This window comes from Panthera tigris, chromosome D3, assembly GCF_018350195.1.
Source record: "Panthera tigris isolate Pti1 chromosome D3, P.tigris_Pti1_mat1.1, whole genome shotgun sequence".
NCBI classification, from domain to species: Eukaryota; Metazoa; Chordata; class Mammalia; order Carnivora; family Felidae; genus Panthera; species Panthera tigris.
This window is the reverse complement of record NC_056671.1, coordinates 33741-53268: the sequence shown is the minus strand read 5'-3', so window position 1 is coordinate 53268 and position 19528 is coordinate 33741. Positions and strand designations below refer to the sequence as shown.

General features: G+C 42.1%; 1 long non-coding RNA gene across 1 annotated transcript in view; it reads left to right on the top strand.

The window, feature by feature from the left end:
• Window positions 1–4569: 4569 nt before the first annotated feature.
• Window positions 4570–19528, top strand: part of LOC122232598 — a 30093-nt gene continuing 15134 nt past the window's right edge. The window contains exon 1 of the long non-coding RNA XR_006209952.1: window positions 4570–5780. This is a non-coding gene — a long non-coding RNA (uncharacterized LOC122232598). The remainder of the gene's footprint in view (window positions 5781–19528) is intronic.

The window sequence follows — 19528 nt, the reverse complement described above, 5'->3', positions numbered from 1 at the left end:
TTTTAACAAACTTCGCAGGATTTAAATGGTAAATGAAGTCTTTTTGACCAATTAGGGATCCTAAGTTCCTTGGAAAAGCACTGTCATACAATGGTAAACCTTAGGCTGTATTGCACAGGTAAATGTTGTAACTGCCCAAATATATACGCAATTCCTAAAGTTTTAATGTTTTGATATAAGGTCATCACTTAATATTCTGATTACTTGAAATGTTATGTGTCACAGAAATAACCTAATTTGTTTGTCAATTGCACCATAATGAACTCTCATCAGATCTTTAACAATGTCTATTTCTGAGGTTTTGTCATTTATAATTGTTCTTATTCTCTCACAAAGCGTGTTTCTTCAAGGAGATTTATAAAAAGGACTTTGGGGACAAATACAGGTATTCTACATCTTTAAGATTAATACTAAAAGGGGTGAGAATTTCCAGAACTAAAAAGCTGCATTCAAATTGAACAAGAATTAGGAACATGGGATTAAATGAATTGATGAAGATTATAGTTTTGTGATTCTTGTTGAAAGTATTGTTGGTTCTCTAATATTTCCTCTTCCAGATTAAGGAAACTTTCTCTTAAGATATCTATGATATACAAAAATGTCATAAACTATTCATTTGTAAGCTGAAGTATTTATCTTTTCTCTCTACATAATTCCCCTGAAATTCAAAATCTCTTAATGAGTATTCTTTCTTTCATGGCAATTACAATTGTTTGCATAAGTTCAGTAAGAATCTGTTCATTTTGTAACAGGTCACCATTGGAAATACTGGTTATTTTACCAAGGCTTTGACTGGAATGTCATATTTGAGGATGACATTCATAGACTCAGATATGACCAGACAACTTTAAGGAACTAGGGTTGGCTTTATAAAACATGGAGTCATAAAGCCCCTTGGAAATGTGGGCCTGGTGCCTTGCTTACAGAGTTCCCAGCAGCCTCACCAGGTGAGTAAAGAAGGTCACTTCCTGGCAGGTGCAGGAACCTCAGGATATCTTGGGGACCTCATGAAGAGAAATTCTTCCAATTCTACAGGTATTGCAGGCCTATCTGATGGCAAGTATTTGGCTTGGCTTCTGGCCTGGAGAGGTTACTAAAAGTTCAACCCGGAGATTTCTCATAAAAGGTTCCCGCAAAGCAAACTTTAAAAGATCCTCATAATCAGTCGCTATTCTTGCTGAGCCTATGTAAATAATTAGACCAGGTTTGTGAAGACTGGACTTGTTCTACGAATGCATTGGTCTCAATTTGGCTATCTCTGGAAAGGGGGGTTTTTTAGAGAACAACTATGTTTCAACAATGCACCGTTATGGATGTTAATTTCCAGTTCTGATTGTCTTTAAATGTTTGTTGTTTGCCTAAACTAGACAACTTGAGGTAAACTTCAGAAAAAGTGTCACGGTATTTCATGTATAGACAATCTTCTGTGCCTGTTATTCTGTGGGGATAATAATAAGACCCCATGGGCATAAGATTATTTAAACAACTGGAAAACGGGATGGATCTCCTAATATGCAAACCATATCTTCCCTAAACCTGATCTGACAGTTACCAGAAACCCGCCCCTTTTGAAGACTTGGAGGTGGACTTTACAGACAAACAACCAAATAGAGGATTCAGTTTCAGGTATCACCCCATGGGTCCATCACTCCAGAGCTAAGAAGGCCAACTCAGAGGAACCCTCAACCTGGTGAAGCGATCCAGATCCAGTCAACCCGCTTAAACTGACCCTCAAAAAGACACTGGCCCCTGAGACCTCCAGCCCTGCTCCAGCCACACCCTGGAAGCTGGCTGGCCTGCACACGGCAAAAGCTTGAGGAATCAATGTGTGGACTGAGCCCAGGGGTTCGGATGCAGCTGTACCATCCCTTGCCCCTTACTGGTGTCCTAGTCCTGATCTTGCTTCTTGCTGTTGGGCCAAAAGAGACGGCACCAACAAGCTGGCCGTGGAACAGATGGCAGACTCCCTGGGAACCCGACAAAGCCAAATCAACTCGCTGGCAGCAGTGTCCCTCCAAAATAGGTGAGCCCTCGACCTCCTCACTTCAGAAAAAGGAGGGACTTGGATCTTTCTGGGAGAGGAACGTTGCTATTTTGTAAACCAGTCAGGGATAGTCAGGACTAAGGTTAAGGACCTCGAGGAAAGAATGCAATGGAGACAACAGGAAAATACCGGTCAATGGAGAGGTTGGGATCTCACAGACTGGGCATCCTGCTCCCCTGCCCTGGCAGGGCCCCTCCTTTCCATAATTTTACTTATGACCATCGGCCCCTGTATACTAAATACCCTGGTATGTTTTATTGAAAACACTGTTGCTCACCAAACTGCAGCATGTATCTTAACCCTCCGAGGGTACCAACCCCTAGAACTAAAAAGTGATGCCTAATAAAAGATTTTAAAAGGCATCAAAGGGGGAATGTTGGGAAAATGAATCAAGTTTTACACCATAAGATGGCCGACAGGACTAAAACAAGCTCTGGTCTCTGGCTTAGAAACCCCTTTTCCAGGTTCTTCTTGCCCTGTTTGCCACGCACACGAAAACCCTCCCACAAATATGGAGGCTGACAACTATAAATTACCCTTTCCGCTTGCATTCAGCACTCAGATCTTCGGAGAAATGGTCTCCTCTGAGCCCGCTGGTGTTAAATAAATCCCCGATCCTCCAAGATCTCCGAATGCCGCTTGCTTTTTCCACCAGCGTTCCAGCCTGCTTCTGTAACAGATGCATCCCCGTTTGCTTAGGAATTCATCTAATGAAAGACATGCTGATTTCTTTAATTTTTTAGCCATTATGAATAGAGCTGCTGTGCATAACTGCATGCTTAGTTTTGTTTGGAAGTAGTTTTTCAAGGGAGTTGTCTAACTACTAGAGGTGCTCTTGTTGGATGCTAACGTGAGATTTATTTAGCTTCGGAAAAAACTGTCAACTGTCTTCCGAAGTGTCAGCATGTGCATTCCCCAGCATGAAGGAAAGTTCCTGTCACTCCTCACCCTCCAGCAACTGGTATTCTTTTTTTTTTTTTTTTTAATTTAGCATTTCTAATAGGTGCAGTGCTATCTCGTTGTTTTAATTTGTAATGTCCTAATGATGATGTTGAGCGTATTTTTGTATGCTTACTTACTATCTGTATATCTTTTTAAGTCAGATATCTGTTGAGATCATTACCCAATATCAGTTGTGTTGTTTCCTTTTTTAAAAAAATTTTATGTTTATTTTTGAGAGGGAGAGAAACAGAGTGCAAGTGGGGGAGGGGCAGAGAGACAGGGAGACACAGAATCTGAAGCAGGCTCCAGGTTCCGAGCTGTCAGCACAGAGCCGGTCGCAGGGCTTGAACTCGTGAACTGTGAGATCATGACCTGAGTGGAAGTCGGATGCTTAACAGACTGAGCCACCCAGGCGCCCCTTGTTTATTTGCTTATTGTTGAATTCTGAGAATTTTTTTTTTTTTTTGTATATTTTGAGTACAAATCCTATTAGATGTGTGTTTTACAAATATTTTCTCCCCGTTTGTGGCTTGTATTTTGGCTGCGCAAGGTCTTTCACAGGGTATAAGTTTCAATTTTATAAAGCTCTTGTTATTTTTTTTAACCTTTGTGGATTGGCTTTTGGTGTGATGTCTTAAAACTCATCACCAAACCCAAGGTCATGTAGATTTCCATTTATGTTTTCTTTTTGATATATTTTTTAAAAAGTTAAAAAAAATATTTCAGAGAGAGAGAATCCGAAGAAGGCTCCAGGCTCCCAGTGTTAGGCAACCTGGTCTGGATCACGGGGGAGGGGGGGGGGGCGTGGGAAGAACCAAGCTGCCCTCTGAGATCTTGGAAGGCAGGAAGTTTATTTCACACCAGCTGGCTCAGAGGAGATCACTCTCCAGAGGCTTGAGCCCCCAGAGGATTAGCAGAGGGAACAATTTATAGTCTGCTACTTCCGCTTTCCGCATTAGCGGTAACTTGGCACCTAGGCCGGTGGGGATGGGGGGGTGGGGGTGGGGGAGGAGGGTAGGAAGAACCCAGAAGGGGAATCTTCCATTGGGGACTGGAATTTCCCTATCAGTCCTCTTGCCATCTTATAACAGATTTTCCCTATCACTAGCGGTTAGCGCAGAGCCCCCCGCGAAGCTTGAACTCAGGAGCAGTGAGATCTTGATCTGAGCCAAAGTCCTCGCTTAAGGACTGAGCCACTCAGGTGCCCCTCTTTTTGATATTTTGACAGAGTTACATCTTAAATAGATCTACAATTTTGAGTGAATTTTCGTATACGTTGTAGTTACTGCCTACATTTAGTTTCATTCGATATGGTTTTCAGTGAACTGTTCCTTAAGTATTTGTGGAGAGATCAGCGGATATTGGGCCGCATTTCAGTTCGACATCTCCAGAATGGAATAAACTCAGCTGGAGCCGGCAGCGGGGCGGTGCCTCCCCTGAAGGGCGCGCGCCCCGACCTGCTTGTTCCCCCAGCGCCCGCAGGGGGCGCGCGAGCCCTGCTCCCTGACCCCCGCGGGGCATGCGTGCTCCCGCCTCGTCCGCCTGCATCGGCTCCACAGGAGCCCGGTCTCCTCAGGATCCGCTGTGGGGGATTCGAGAGGACGTGGAGCCGCGTCCACGCTGACAGGAACCGTTCTCCTCAGGACTCACTGTGCGGGCTTCGAGGAGACGTGGAGCCGCGTCCACAAGAACAGAAATCAGGTCTCCTCAGGACCCGCTGTGGAAGATTTGTGGTGACGTCGGGGCTGCGTCCCCAGGGACAGGAACCGGGCCTCCCCAGGACCCGCCTTGTCGGAACTGGGGGGACGTTGGGCCTCGTCCACGCCAAGAACCCGGTCTCCTCAAGGCCCGCTGTGGGTGCTTCGGGAGGACGCGGGGCCGCGCGTCCGTGTTCCTGTTCCGCGCCGACTCGGTTCCCGCCGCGTCCTCACGCGGCTGGCGGTCCGGGAGCAGGTTCCCCGGGCGGTGCTCGCGACCCCGGCGCTGTGACCCTCCCACCGCCTGTTGCTCGCGTGGCCCCCACCGCGGGGCGGCGGGGTCTCAGTGTGGCCCGGCCTCCGGCGCCGGCTTGCGCGTGGCCTCCGCTTCGTGGCGCGAGGCGTGAGTTACTTACCGTGCGGTGACTGCAGACGTGCAGTGAACTCGTCGCAGCCGCACAGATGCTCGTCGTCCCGACACTCCGGCTCCCCAGGCGGGGCTTCCTCGCCACACTTGCCGCTTCCCGTGTGTTTTACCCCAAACAGGGTCACTCCCCCGAATGAGGAACTCCCTGCGGTTTCCCACTCCGGCAGCGCCACCCGCGTCCCCACCCGCCTCCCCCGTCTGAAGTGTGTTTCTCGGTTCTGATCCGGCTTATTCTTCTGGAATTGCTCCCCAGAGCTTCCCTTACTTGCATAGCCTGGACGGATTCGGGGAGCAAGACGTTCCAGGCTGAGTGGTCTTTTTCCATGAGGCTCGTGGCAGTGAGCCTGCCTTCAGTGTCCGTCCCTGTCGTGACACGTATCGGTTTGCTTTTCGTCGTGATTCGGTGCATGCGACAACACTGACGACGTTTCAAGTACAAAGGGCTGTGGCGGCCACTGCATTCACACCGTTGGACGTCCGTGTCCAGAACTTTCTCGTTTTGGGCGGTGAGACTATGTGCGTGAGAACACCAGCTCCGCGTTCCCCTTTCCCATCGGCCCCTGCAGCCACAGCCCCTCCACGTTCTGTCTCGGAACTGACTTCCCTGGGTACCCTCGCGTATTCAGTTTTGAGGGGTACACGTCTAGGAGCAGAGTCGTCGAGCCATACGGTAAATCTGTTTTATCTTTTTGAGGAAATGCCAAACTGTTTTACACACAGACTGCATCATTTTACATTTCCACAAGCAAGATTTAAAGGTTCCAATTTCTCAGCATCTTTGCAAACGTGTTATTTTCAGTTTTCTTGATTATAACAATTGTGGCATGTATAAAAGGGTATCTCACTGTGGTTTAAAACTGCATTTCGTTCTGACTAATGATGTTTAACATCTTTTCATGTGCTATCGACCATTCGTTTGTCTTCTCCGGAGAAAGGTCTATCCAAGCCCTTCATCCACTTTTAAAATTGAGTTGTCTTTGTTGATAAGTCGTAAAAGCTCTTTTTATATTCTGGATGACAAACTCTTATCAGGTAAGTAATGTGTGAATATTTTCTCCCGTTCTGTGGGCTGTCTTTTCACTTTCAGGATAGCATCCTCTCACACACAAAGTGTCTAATTTTGAGGCAATTAAATTTCTTTATTTTTTCTCTTCTTGCTTGTGTTGTTAGATCTGAGAGCACTGCTAAATCCAAGGTCATGAAGATTTACCCCAATTTGTTTCTTCTAGGGTTTGTAATTTTACCTCCTCCATTGAGACCTTTAATCTATTGAGTTAAGTTTCTATGTGCTGTGAGGTAAGGGTCCAATTTTATTCTTCTGTACAGGGATAGCCAGTTGTCTAGCACCATTTGTTGAGAAGACCATACTTTCCCTAGTGTAATATTGTCACCCTTGTCAAAATTCAGCTGGCCGTGGATGAAGACTTTATTTCTGGGTTCTCAATTAAATCTCACTAATCTGTACGTGTATCTTTATGACACTATCACCATATTTTATTTACTGTGAATTTGTATTAAGCTTTGAGATTGGGAAATATGAACTTCAATATTTGATTTTCTTTTCCAAGATTGCTTTGGCTGTCTTTTGGTTCCTTGAAATTCCATGACTGTTAAGATTAGCTTGTGCATTTTTCCCAAAGGCCTTAGTGAATTTTCCTGGGAATCACATTGAAGCTGCAGAGTGCATTGTGCACTATTTCCACTTAGCAATAGTACATCTTTTTTTAAAAAATGTTTTATTCATTTATTTTAAAGTAAGCTTCATGTCAAATATGGGGCTTGAACTCATGACCCTGAAAGCAAGAGTTGCATGCTCTACCAACCAGGCATCCCAAGCAATAGTAAGTATTTTCATCACCATGGGTTACCTTCGCATTTATTTAGGTTTTCTTTAATTTCTTTCAACAGTGTTTTACAATTTTCAGTGTACAAGTCTTGCACTTTGATTACATCTATTCCCAAGTATTTTATTAACATTGATGTTACCTAAAATGAAATTATTTTCTTAAATTCCTCTTCAGATGATTCATTGCTAGTGTATACAGATAAAAGAGATTTTTGTGTATATGTATATATACATATACACCACATTTTCTTTATCCATTCATCCATCGATGGACATTTGGGCTCTTTCCATACTTTGGCTATTGTTGATAGTGCTGCTATAAACACTGGGGTGCATGTGTCCCTTCGAAACAGCACACCTGTATCCTGTGGATAAATGCCTAGTAGTGCAATTGCTGGGTCATAGGGTAGTTCTATTTTTAGTTTTATTTTTTTATTTAAAAAAAAATTTTTTTTAACGTTTATTTATTTTTGAGACAGGGAGAGACAGAGCATGAACGGGGGAGGGTCAGAGAGAGAGGGAGACACAGAATCTGAAACAGGCTCCAGGCTCTGAGCTGTCAGCACAGAGCCCGACGCGGGGCTCGAACTCACAGAGTGCGAGATCGTGACCTGAGCCGAAGTCGGCCGCTTAACCGACTGAGCCACCCAGGCGCCCCTATTTTTAGTTTTTTGAGGAACCTCCATACTGTTTTCCAGAGTGGCTACACCAGGTTGCATTCCCAGCAAGTGTCCTTCTTAATACCCATCACCCATCTAGCCTATCCCCACCCAACTCTCCAGCAACCCTCAGTTTGTTCTCTTAGAGTCTCTTATGCTTTCCTTCCCTTCTCTTTTTTCCATTCCACCCTCCCTTCATATGTTTTGTTTATTAAATTCCACGTGAGTGAAATAATATGGTATTTGTTTTTCCCTGATTGACTTACTTTGCTTAGCATAATACACTCTAGCTCCATCTACATTGTTGCAAATGGCAAGATTTCATTCTTTTTGATGCTGAGTAATATTCCATTGTGTGTGTGTGTGTGTGTATATATATATATATATATATATACACACACACATACATACCACATCTTCTTTATCCATTTATTTAAAAAAATTTTTTTTAACGTTTATTTATTTTTGAGACAGAGAGAGACTGAGCATGAATGGGGGAGGGTCAGAGAGAAGGAGACACAGAATCTGAAACAGGCTCCAGGCTCTGAGCTGTCAGCATAGAGCCCGACGCGGGGCTTGAACTCACGGACCGAGAGATCATGACCTGAGCCGAAGTCGGCCGCTTAACCGACTGAGCCACCCAGGAGCCCCTTTATCCATTTATTAGTTGGTGAACATTTGGGCTCTTTCCCTAATTTGGCTCTTGTTGATAATGCTGCAGTAAACATCAGGGTGCATGTGCCCCTTTGAATTTGTATTTTTGTATCCTTTGGGTAAATACCTAGTAGTGCAATTGGTGAATCATAGGGTAGTTATATTTTTAACTTTTTGAGGAACTTCCATACTGTTGGCTATTTGGATTCTTTGTGGTTCCATACAAATTTTAGGATTATTTGTTTTACTTTTGTGAAAGATGGTATTGGTGTTTTGATGGAGATTGCATTGAACCTGTAGATTACTTTGTGTAGTGTGAACATTTTAAATACAATAAATCTTCCATTCCATGAGCTTAGTTTATCTTTCCATTTGTTTGTGTCATCTTCAGTTTATTTCATTATTGTTTTATAGTTGTAGAGCACAAATTTTTCACTGCCTCAGTTAAATTTATTCCTAGGCATTTTTTTGGTACAGTTGTAAATGGGATTATTTTCTTAAGCTCTATTTTTAATTAATTAATTAAATATATAATTTATTGCAAGTTAGCTAACATATAGTATATACAGTGTGCTCTTGGCTTCGGGAATAGATTCCCGTGATTCATTCCTTACATACAACACCCAGTGCTCATCCCAACAAGTGCCCTCCTCAATGTACTTTACCCATTTTTCCCTTTCCCCTGCACTCCGCCCCCATCAACCCTCAGTTTGTTCTCTGTGTTTAAGAGTCTTATGGTTTGCCTCCCTCTCTGTTTGAAATTATTTTTTCCCCTTCCCTTCCCCCATGGTCTTCTGTTAAGTTTCTCAAGTTCCACATACGAGTGTAAACATATGATATCTGTCTTTCTCCGACTGACTTATTTCACTTAGCATAATACCCTCCAGTTCCATCCACATCATTGCAATCTTTCTCATTGCCAAGTAGTATTCCATTGTATATATAAACCATATCTTCTTTATCCATTCATCAGTTGATGGACATTTGGGCTCTTTCCATGATTTGGCTATTGTTGAAAGTGCTGCTATAAACACTGGGGTACATGTGCCTCTATGAATCAGCATTCCTGTATCCTTTGGATAAATTCTTAGTAGTGCTATTGCTGGGTCGTAGGGTAATTATATTTTTAATTTTTTGAGGAGCCTCTACACTGTTTTCCAGGGCAGCTGCACCAGTTTGCATTCCTACCAATAGTGCAAGAGGGTTACCATTTCTCCACATCCTCGCCAACATCTGTTGTTTCCTGAGTTGTTAATGTTAGTCATTCTGACAGGTGTGAGGTGGTATCTTAGTGTGGTTTTGATTTTGATTTCCCTGATGATGAGTGATGTTGAGCATCTTTTCATGTGTTTGTTGGCCATCTGGATGTCTTCTTTGGAAAAGTGTCTAGTCATGTCTTTTGTCCATTTCTTCACTGGGTTGTTTTTCAGGTGTTGAATTTGGTAAGTTATTTATAGATTTTGGATATTAACCCTTTCTCCAATATGTCATTTGTAAATATCTTCTCTCATTCCATTGGTTGCCTTTTAGTTTTGCTGATTGTTTCCTTCGCTGTGCAAAAGCTTTTTATCTTAACGAACTCCCAATAGTTCATTTTTGCTTTTGTTTCCCTAGCCTTTGGAGACTTGTCGAGTAAGAAGTTGCTGCGGCTGAGGTCAGAGAGTTTGCTGCCTGCTTTCTCCTCTAGGTTTTTGATGGCTTCCTGTCTCATATTTAGGTCTTTCACCCATTTTGAGTTTATTTTTGTGTATGGTGTAAGAAAGTGGTCCCATTTCATTCTTCTGCATGTTGCTGTCCAGTTCTCCCAGCACCATTTGCTAAAGAGTCTTTTTTCCATTGGATACTCTTCCCTGCTTTGTCAAAGATTAGTTGGTTATACATTCGTTGGTCCAATTCTGGGTTCTCTATTCTAATTTTAGTATATGTGCTGCCGAAGCGAGCACTGTGTTCTCTATTCTATTCCATTGGTCTATGTGCCTGTTTTTGTGCCAATATCATACTGTCTTGATGATTACTTGATGATTTAGAGGCTAAAGTCTGGGATTGTGATGCTTCCTGCTTTGCTTTTCTTTTTCAACATTACTTTGACTATTCAGGGTCTTTTGTGGTTCTGTATAAAATTTAGGATTGTTTGTTTTAGCTCTGAGAAGAATGACGGTGCAGTTTTGATTGGGGTTGCATTGAATGTGTAGATTGCTTTGGGTAGTACTGACATCTTAACAATATTTTTTCTTCCTATCCATGCATGGAATGTTTTTCCATTTCCTTGTGTCTTCTTAAATTTCTTTCATAAGCTTTCTATAGTTTTCAGCATACAGATCTTTTACATCTTTGGTTAGGTTTATTCCTAGGTATTTTATGGTTCTTGGTGCAATGGGATCAATTTCTTGATTTCTCTTTCTGTTGCGTCATTATTGGTGTTTAGAAATGCAACTGATTTCTGTACATTGATTTTGTATCCTGCGGCTTTGCTGAATTCATATATCAGTTCTAGCATCTTTTTGGTGGACTCCTTTGAGGTTTCCATGTACAGTATCATGTCATCTGAGAAAAGTGAAAGTTTGACTTCTTCTTTGCCAGTTTGGATGCCTTTTATTTCATTTTGTTGTCCGATTTCTGAGGCTAGGACTTCCAACACTATGTTAAACAACAGTGGTGAGAGTAGAAACCCCTGTTGTGTCCCTGATCTCAGGGGGAAAGCTCTCAGTTTTTCCCCATTGAGGATGATATTTGCTGTGGGCTTTTCATATTATGGCTTTTATGATGTTAAGGTATGTTCCTTCTATCCTGACTTTCTTGAGGGTTTTTATTAAGAAAGGATACTGTATTTTGTCACATGTTTTTTCTGCATCTATTGACAGGATCATATGATTCTTATCCTTTCTTCTGTTAATGTGATGTATCACATCGACTGATTTACGAATATTGAAACAGCCCTGAAGCCAGGAATGAATCCCACTTGATCATGGTGAATAATTCTTTTAATACACCGTTGAATTTGATTTGCTAGTATCTTGTTGAGAATTGTTGCATCCATATTCATCAGGGATATTGGCCTGTAATTCTCCTTTTTAGTGGGGTCTCTGTCTGGTTTGGGAATCAAGGTAATGTGGGCTTCATAGAATGAGTCCAGAAGCTTTCCTTCCATTTCTATTATTTTGGAACAGCTTGAGAGGGATGGTACTAACTCTGCTTTAAATGTCTGGTAGAATTCCTCTGGGAAGCCACCTGGCCCAGGACTCTTATTTGTTAGGAGATTTTTGATCATTGATTCAATGTCTTCACTGGTTATGGGTCTGTTCAAATTTTCTATTTCTTCCTGTTTGAGTTGTGGTAGTGTGTGGGTGTCTAGGAATTTGTCCATTTCTTCCAGGTTGTCCAATTTGTTGTCATATAATTTTTCACAGTATTCTCTAATAATTGTATTTCTGTGGTGTTGGTTGTGATCTCTCCCTTAATTTTTTGATTTTATCTACTTGGGTTCTCTCTCTTTTTGAGAAGTCTGGCTAGGGTTTATCAATTTTGTTTATTTTTTCAAAAAACCAGGTCTTAGGTTCATTGGTCTGTTCTACCTTTCTTTTTTTTTTGTTTCTATATTGTTTATTTCTGCTCTAATCTTTATTATTTCTCTTCTTCTGCTGGCCTTAGGGTTTCTTTGCTGTTCTGATTCTAGTTCCTTTAGGTGTGTGGTTAGATTTTGTATTTTGTATTTTTCTTGTTTCTTGAGATGGGCCTGGATTGCAGTGTATTTTTCCCCTTAGGACTGTCTTTGGTGCATCCCAAAAGGTTTGGACTGTTGTGTTTTCATTTTCATTTGCTTCTGTATATTTTTAAATTTTTTCTTTAATTGCCTGGTTGACCCATTCATTCTTGAGTAGGATGTTCTTTAACCTCTATGCATTTGGAGGCTTTCCAAATTTTTCTTTGTGGTTGATTTCAAGTTTCATAGCATTGTGATCTGAAAATATGCATGGTATGATCTCAATTCTTTTATATTTATTGAGGGCTGTTTTGTGACTCCATATGTAATCTATCTTGAAAAATGGTCCATGTGCACTTGAGAAGAATGTGTATTCTGCTGCTTTTAGGTGAAAAGTTCTGAATATGTGTGTCAAGTCCATCTGGTCTGGTGTATCATTCAAGGCCATTGTTTCTTTATTGGTTATTAAAGCCCCCTGCAATTGCCATATTCTTATCAATAAGATTGCTTATGTTTGTGACTAATTGATTTATATATTCAGGTTCTTTCAAGTTGGGGCCATAAACATTTACAATTATTAGCTCTTCTTGAAGGATAGACCCTGTAATTATGATATAATGGCCTTCTTCATCTCTTGTTACAGCCTTTACTTTAAAATCTAGTTTGTCTGATATAAGTGTGGCTACTCCAGCTTTCTTTTGACTTCCAGTAGCATGATAGATGGTTCTCCATCCCCTCACTTTCAATCTGAAGGTGTCCTCAGGTCTAAAACGAATCTCTTGTAGACAACATATAGATGGATCTTGTTTTTTGTTTTTTGTTTTTTTTTTTAAATCCATTCTGCTACCCTATGTCTTTTGATTGGAGGCTTTAGTCCATTTACATTCAGAGTTATTATTGAAAGAAATGAATTTAGTGTCATTGTGTTACCTGTCGGTTTCATGCTTGTGGTGATGTCTCTGGTCCTTTGTAGTCTTTGCAGCATTCCACTCACAGAGTCCCCCTTAGTATCTCTTGCAGGGCTGGTTTAGTGGTCATGAACTCCTTCACCTTTTGTTTGTCTGGGAAAGCCTTTATCTCTCCTATTCTGAATGACTGCTTTGACAGCTAAAGGATTCTCAGCTGCATATTTTTCCTATTCAGCACATTGAATAATTCTTGCCACTGCCTTCCAGCCTGCCAAGTTTCAGTGGACAGGTCTGATACTACACTTATGTGTCTACCCTTGTAGGTTAAGGCCTGTTTGTCCTAGCTGCTTTCAGAATTCTCTCTTTATCTTTGTATTTTGCCAGTTTTACTATGATATGCTGTGGAGAAGACTTATTCTTGTTGAATCTGAAGGGAGTTCTCTGTGCCTCCTGGATTTGGATGTCTGCCTCTCTCCCCACATTAGGGGAGTTCTCAGCTATAATTTGTTCAAGTAAACCTTCTGCCCCTTTCTCTCTTCTTCTGGAACTCCTATGATATGGATATTATTACATTTCATTGAGCCATTTAGTTCTCTAATTCTCCCCTCATGGTCTAGTATTTTCTTATCTCCCTTTTTCTTGGCTTCATCATTTTTCATAATTTTATCTTCTATCTCACTTATTCTCTCCTCTGCTTCCTCTATCCTTGATGTCCCCACATCTAGTTTATTTCGTACCTCATTTACAGCATTTCTTAATTTGTCATAAGTATTTCTTAGTTCCTTGATCTCTACAGCAATAGAGTCTCTGCTGTCTCCTGTGCTTTTTTTCAAGCCCAGCTATTAATTTTATGACTAAAATTCTAAACTTTTGCTCATATATATATTGTTTATATCTGTTTTGAGCAATCCTAGCTTTCATTTCTTCCTGGGACTTCTTTTGAGAATTCTTCCATTTCATCATTTTGGCTAGTTTTCTGTCCCTTATGTGTTTTAATATCTTATGTGTCTTGTACCTGCGAGCACCATTATATTAAAAAAGGATCATACACTGTCCAGGGCCTGGTTCTTCAGGAGGTGTTTTTGGAATGTGTTGTGTGCTCTCTTTTGTTTTGACTCTGGTTGCTTTATCTCCCTACTTGTAGTGGTGGTTTGGGCCTTCCACCAGGTGTGCTTTGATTTGTTCATTGAAGTAAGTAACCCTGGAAAAATTTTAAAAAGTGGGGATGGTGGAATAAGCTTTATCTCATAGAAAGAGAGAAATGACAGGGGTGGGAGAAAAGAAAAGAAAAAAATTGACCAGCCAGAGAATCAGAGAAACTATATGGGTTAATCAAGAGAGAGGGAGAGGGAAATAAAGAAGTAGGAGATACAGAAGAGGTGTGAAAAGAATAGATTAAAAATGTCTGCTTAAACAAACCAACAACCAGAATAACCAGAATAGAGAAGGGAAGAAATAAGCAGAAGAAAAGGAAGACGGAAAAAAATGTATATGTATATATATATATGTATATAAGAATTGACCAAGAATCAAATCAGAAAATGCAAAACTGCTGGACCCATATCTGATGGTGCCTTGGAAATGGTGGCTGTGCTGGTCTGGGGAAGAGACTGTCAGTCTGGTTAGTGTCAGTTTTGCTCCAGTAGATATGCAGTTACCAGGTGTGGAGGGATGTGTTTTGGTGTAGGCGGTTCCTGCCTCCACTCTGGGCCCGCTGTCCATTCCCCGAAGCCCCACCTTGTTGGTGATGGGAAAGAAGAGGCTATACCCCAGTCTCTTCCCCCCAGACAGAGTGTTCCAAACCACTCTGTTCAGGCCATCCTCACAGTGCCTCGTGGGTGCAAGTGCACCGGTTTGTTCCTCTCCACAGTCTCATGTGCCTCTCAGGTGCTCTTCTGGGATTCAAACACCAATATCTTAAAGGATCCTGCTCCATGCACCCTAGTTCCAGGGTAGAGCCATTCCACCCAGCCAGCCGACAAAGGGCCTCTGGCTGGCGGGAATCTGTAGGGTCTTTTGTCCTTGGAGGCTATATGCCTTCTTCCTACAGCACTCAAGGGAGAGGATTGCTCTCTCCAACTGTGCCTCTGAACTGGCTACTGAGCCTGGGCTGGCTCCCCTTCTCCCCAGGCATGTGCGCAGGGTGGCAGACCCCAGTCCTAAGAAAGCCCCACAACCCTAGAATGAGATAGAAATTGGTTCTTTCTCCATTTTTTCCATTCCCCAGTCTGTGGTATTTCTCTTGTCCAAATTCAATCCTACACTTCCATAGGCTTTCTCTTTCTTCCTTTTGTCTCTCCACAGAAGGGGATCCCTCCCCTCTGTGCCTACGCCACTCATTTTATCTCTTCCAGTGTGTAATCATGCACCTGTGGGCCACCAAGTTGTCCCTGTGGGCCCCTGGAGATGTTTCTGTCACTCTGTAGCCCAGATTCTTGGAATTCCAAGTCTTACTGCCTCAATCCTTCTGTGTTTGAGGGATGAGGAAACTTTGGGTCTCCCTAATTCTCTGTCATGTTGACTCCATCTCCAAACCAGTAAGCTTTTTTTTATGGAAAGACCCAGAGATTACTTTTTAGGCTTAGACCTTAGGCTTAGAGCCACAGAAAGTCAGTCAGGAAGATCTGTCTTGGGGACCCCTCTGGCAGACAACACAGCACTGACCAGCACCTCCATGTGAGGAAACTACCCAAAGTCAGTGGGAAATCACATGAAATGATTCGAGGGAACAAGTGCCTGGCACTGATAAGGGAGAATAAGGCAAGCTGAGGGCCAAGCACAAGCTAACAGCACACCCCTCCTCCACCAGGTGTGTGGTATTCCTCGGACACTCCTGGCTGCCCAAGAACAAAGAAAAGGAAAGAAAGCAAATAGTTGACTGATAGAGATCACAGTCATGCAGGACAGGAGTCTCCTTCAGTTTATGGATAACTTATTAACCTGCAAGAAAAAGGCAATCTTATCCATAGCCTAATCTCCAGAAACCTATAGACTCCGTTTTCTGGGGCCCTAAAATCACTCTAGTCAAGATGTAAGGGGGCTTAAGTGCTTGCCATGGTGATGTGGGACCCAAGTCCCACTTAATGAGAACTTAAATTCCCTTACTGCCTATAGCCCATTGACAAGTCCTTGAAACAGGCAGAGTGACCTTCTTCTAGGTGCTCAGCTGCCTTGATGGTGATACTTTGCTAGGGGCAAAAGGGAATCATAGCTTAACATTATCCTGACAAACCCCCCCCCCCACTCCCCCAGGATTCTGTGAGTTTTCTTAAATATACAAACATTTTTGCAAACCTCCTTTATCTTTAATCCCCAAGTATATGTTAGCAATTATACAATGAGCATATGGCCCCTGAAGGGTCTCATGACTGAGGTTTTACTAAGCAGTAATAAATGATGTATTCCTAACAACAGCTAGCCCCTCAAGGTCCTGGAAACCTTGCTTCCAAAATTCCTTAGACTTAGACTGTCCCTAACCCCCTCCCAACCTGATCAGTTACCCATCACGACCCCAGTACAGCTCTTTCTACCCATAGGTCCTATCCCCATACTTTAATAAAATCACCTTTTGCACCAAAGACATCTTCAAGAATTCTTTCTTGGCTGTCAGCTCTGAACCCCTCAGCACCCCAAAACCCCATCAGTGCTCACAGGGTGCTGGGAATGGGGCTTGTTCCCAACAGTAGACTGAAGTTAAAACAGCCCTATAATTCATGGGATGGAGCACTCAGGAGGGTCTTCCCTCAGTAGCGGGAAACTAATTAACCCTGGACTAGCACTGCTCTGGACCACTTCGCAAATCCTACAAGCAAGACCTGAAATGACCAAAGCATTCCCAAGTAAATGAATCCCTGAACAAAGCTCAAAAGCTCAAACTTTTTGTCAGCTTGCCTTATGCTCCCTCATCATTGAATTTCTACCACTTTGTTTACTTCCATGTGAAATTCACTTATATTTTATAATGTATTGCTAATTCTATCCATCTATGCCCAAAGGTAACACAGCTGCCATGATGTCTGTATTATTGACATTGTTTCATTTCAAATATGTTTTTGGCATAGGGTGTAAGTAAGATGGGCATAAATGAAGTTAGATAAAACTTAGCACATTTGGGGTATCTATATCTGTCTAGAAAGTCCTATTTATTAAACTTCAAGTCAGAGGCTATGATTATAGCTCCCAATAAAATCATGAAATGTTTTGTTAAGAGACAAGCCCATATTGTTGGGGTAGAAATGTGTGTTGTAAGATTGAATACTGATATGTGCCACGAAGGATAATATATTTTATATGCTAAGTTTCTTATGTGTCCTCTGTGCCTATTACAAAGTGCGCATTTTCTGTTAAAGTCTGGAAATAGTGTCCATCTATCTGTAGGTCATGACCTAATCTGTGACTGTTGGATTGCAAGCTCCTTGGGAGCTTCCCAGATGTAGTCTGAACCAGCCCTTGTTTGGATGACAGGGAGAGACCAAAGAAAGAGGCAGGCCACCCCAGATTGGTAGGTGGCAGGTTTAAGAAGCATGGGAACTTGCATATGTGGCTTGTATTGGGCAGAAGCAAAAAGAATAGATCTCCATACCTGCCTGCCACCTTTTAGAAGTTTATATAGAGGCCATAAAGGAGTTCAGTCACATATACCATCCAGATAGTCTCAACACCATATCACTATCTCAAGACAGCCTCTGGGAGCAAGGAAGAAAAGCAGACCCAGTTTCCAAGGACAGGGGAGGGGATAAGGAGCCTCTGATTGCCTGAGTCCATGTCACAGCAAGTGGTGGTCATGTCATGTTGAAGACCTTTTCTTACATGCCAACCCTCATGACTGGCTCTTACAATCTCATGTGAATCTCTCTTCTGCAGTGTGCCCTGACTGTTCAGGACAGGGTTTCAGTAGCAAGGAGATGGCTCCTGTGGCACCTCTCTGCCTGTGTTGGAGGCAGATGCCACAGCAATAATATAGGCACATGCAAGAGAAAGCACAGGTTAAGGCAGAGATTCCAGAAATGAGAAACAACTTTTTCCGCCAAGAGGCCCATGATCCCAACCACTGAATATTATACTAGGATAGAATCACACAGGACATTCCCTTGTGTCCTCATTTAAGAAACATAATATGTTAGCATCCTCATCAGGTATGAACACACAACATTCTGTTTGGATAATGGCACAGGTGCCTCCTTGCAAGGCAGCAATGATGCCCAAGGCTATTGAATTTTAGAGTGATGAGGGAGAGTGGGGCAAGCTGAGGACAAAGTACAAGCAAACAGCACCTCTCCCCACCGGGTGGGATATGTGTGATATTCCTCAGACACTCCTGCCTGCCCAAGAACAAAGGAAAGGAAAGAAAGCAAATGATTGACTGACAGAGATCACAGTCATGCAGAACAGGAATCTCCTTCAGTTTATTGATAACTTAGTAAACTTCAAGAAAAATGCCTATCCATAGCCTAATCTCCAGAAACCTACAGACTCTGTTTCCTGGAGCCCTAAAATCACCCTCATTAAGATGTAAAGGGGTTTAAGTGTTTGCCATGGTAATATGGGACACAAAGGCAAATGAGAAATTAAACCAAACTGGCTAGGGGTTTATCAATTTTGTTAATTCTTTTAAAGAACCAGCTCCTGGTTTCATTGATCTGTTCTACTGGTTTTTTTTTTTTTTTTACTGCTATAGCATTGATTTATGCTCTAATCTTTATTATTTACTGTCTTTTTCTGGTTTGAGGTTTTATTTGCTGTTCTTTTTCCAGGTCTTGAAGGTTTATGGTTAGGTTGTGTATCTGAGACCTTGCCTTCTTCTTTAGGAAGGCCTGAATTGCTGTATACTTCCTTCATGACCATCTTTGCTACATCCCAGAGGTTTTGGGCTGTCGTTTTTCCATTTTAATTGGCTTCCATGTACTTTTTAATTTACTTTTTAATTTCTTGGTTAACCCATTCATTCTTTAGTAGGATGTTCTTTAATCTCCAAGTATCATTGTCTTTCCAAATTTTTTCTTGTGGGTGATTTCAAGTTTCATAGTGTTGTGGTCTGAAAACATGCACAGTATGATCTCTATATTTTTTAACTTGTTGAGGGCTGATTTGTGTCTCAGTATGTGATCTATACTGGAAAATGTTCCACGTGCTCTTGAGAAGAATGTGTATTCCACTGCTTTAGGATGAAATGTTCTGAATATATCTGTTAAGTCCATCTGGTCCAGTGTGTCACTCAAAGCCTCTGTTTCCTTTTTTTCTGTTTAGATGATCTGTCCATTGTTGTAAGTGGGGTGTTGAAGTCCCCTACTATTATGGTATTATTATCAAGGAGTTTCTTTATGTTTGTGATTAATTGATTTATATATTTGGGTGTTCCACACTGGGGCATAAATGTTCACAGTTGTTAGATCTTCTTGGTGAATAGACCCCTTACTTATGATATAATGCCCTTCTTCATCTCTTGTTACAGTCTTTATTTTTTATTTTTATTTTTTTAAATGTTTATTTATTTATGAGGCAGAGAGAGAGCATGAGTGGGGGAGGGTCAGAGAGAGAGGGAGACACAGAATCAGAAGCAGGCTCCAGGCTCTGAGCTGGCAGCACAGAGCCCGACGCGGGGCTCGAACTCACAAACTGTGAGATCATGACCTGAGCCGAAGTCGGTCACTC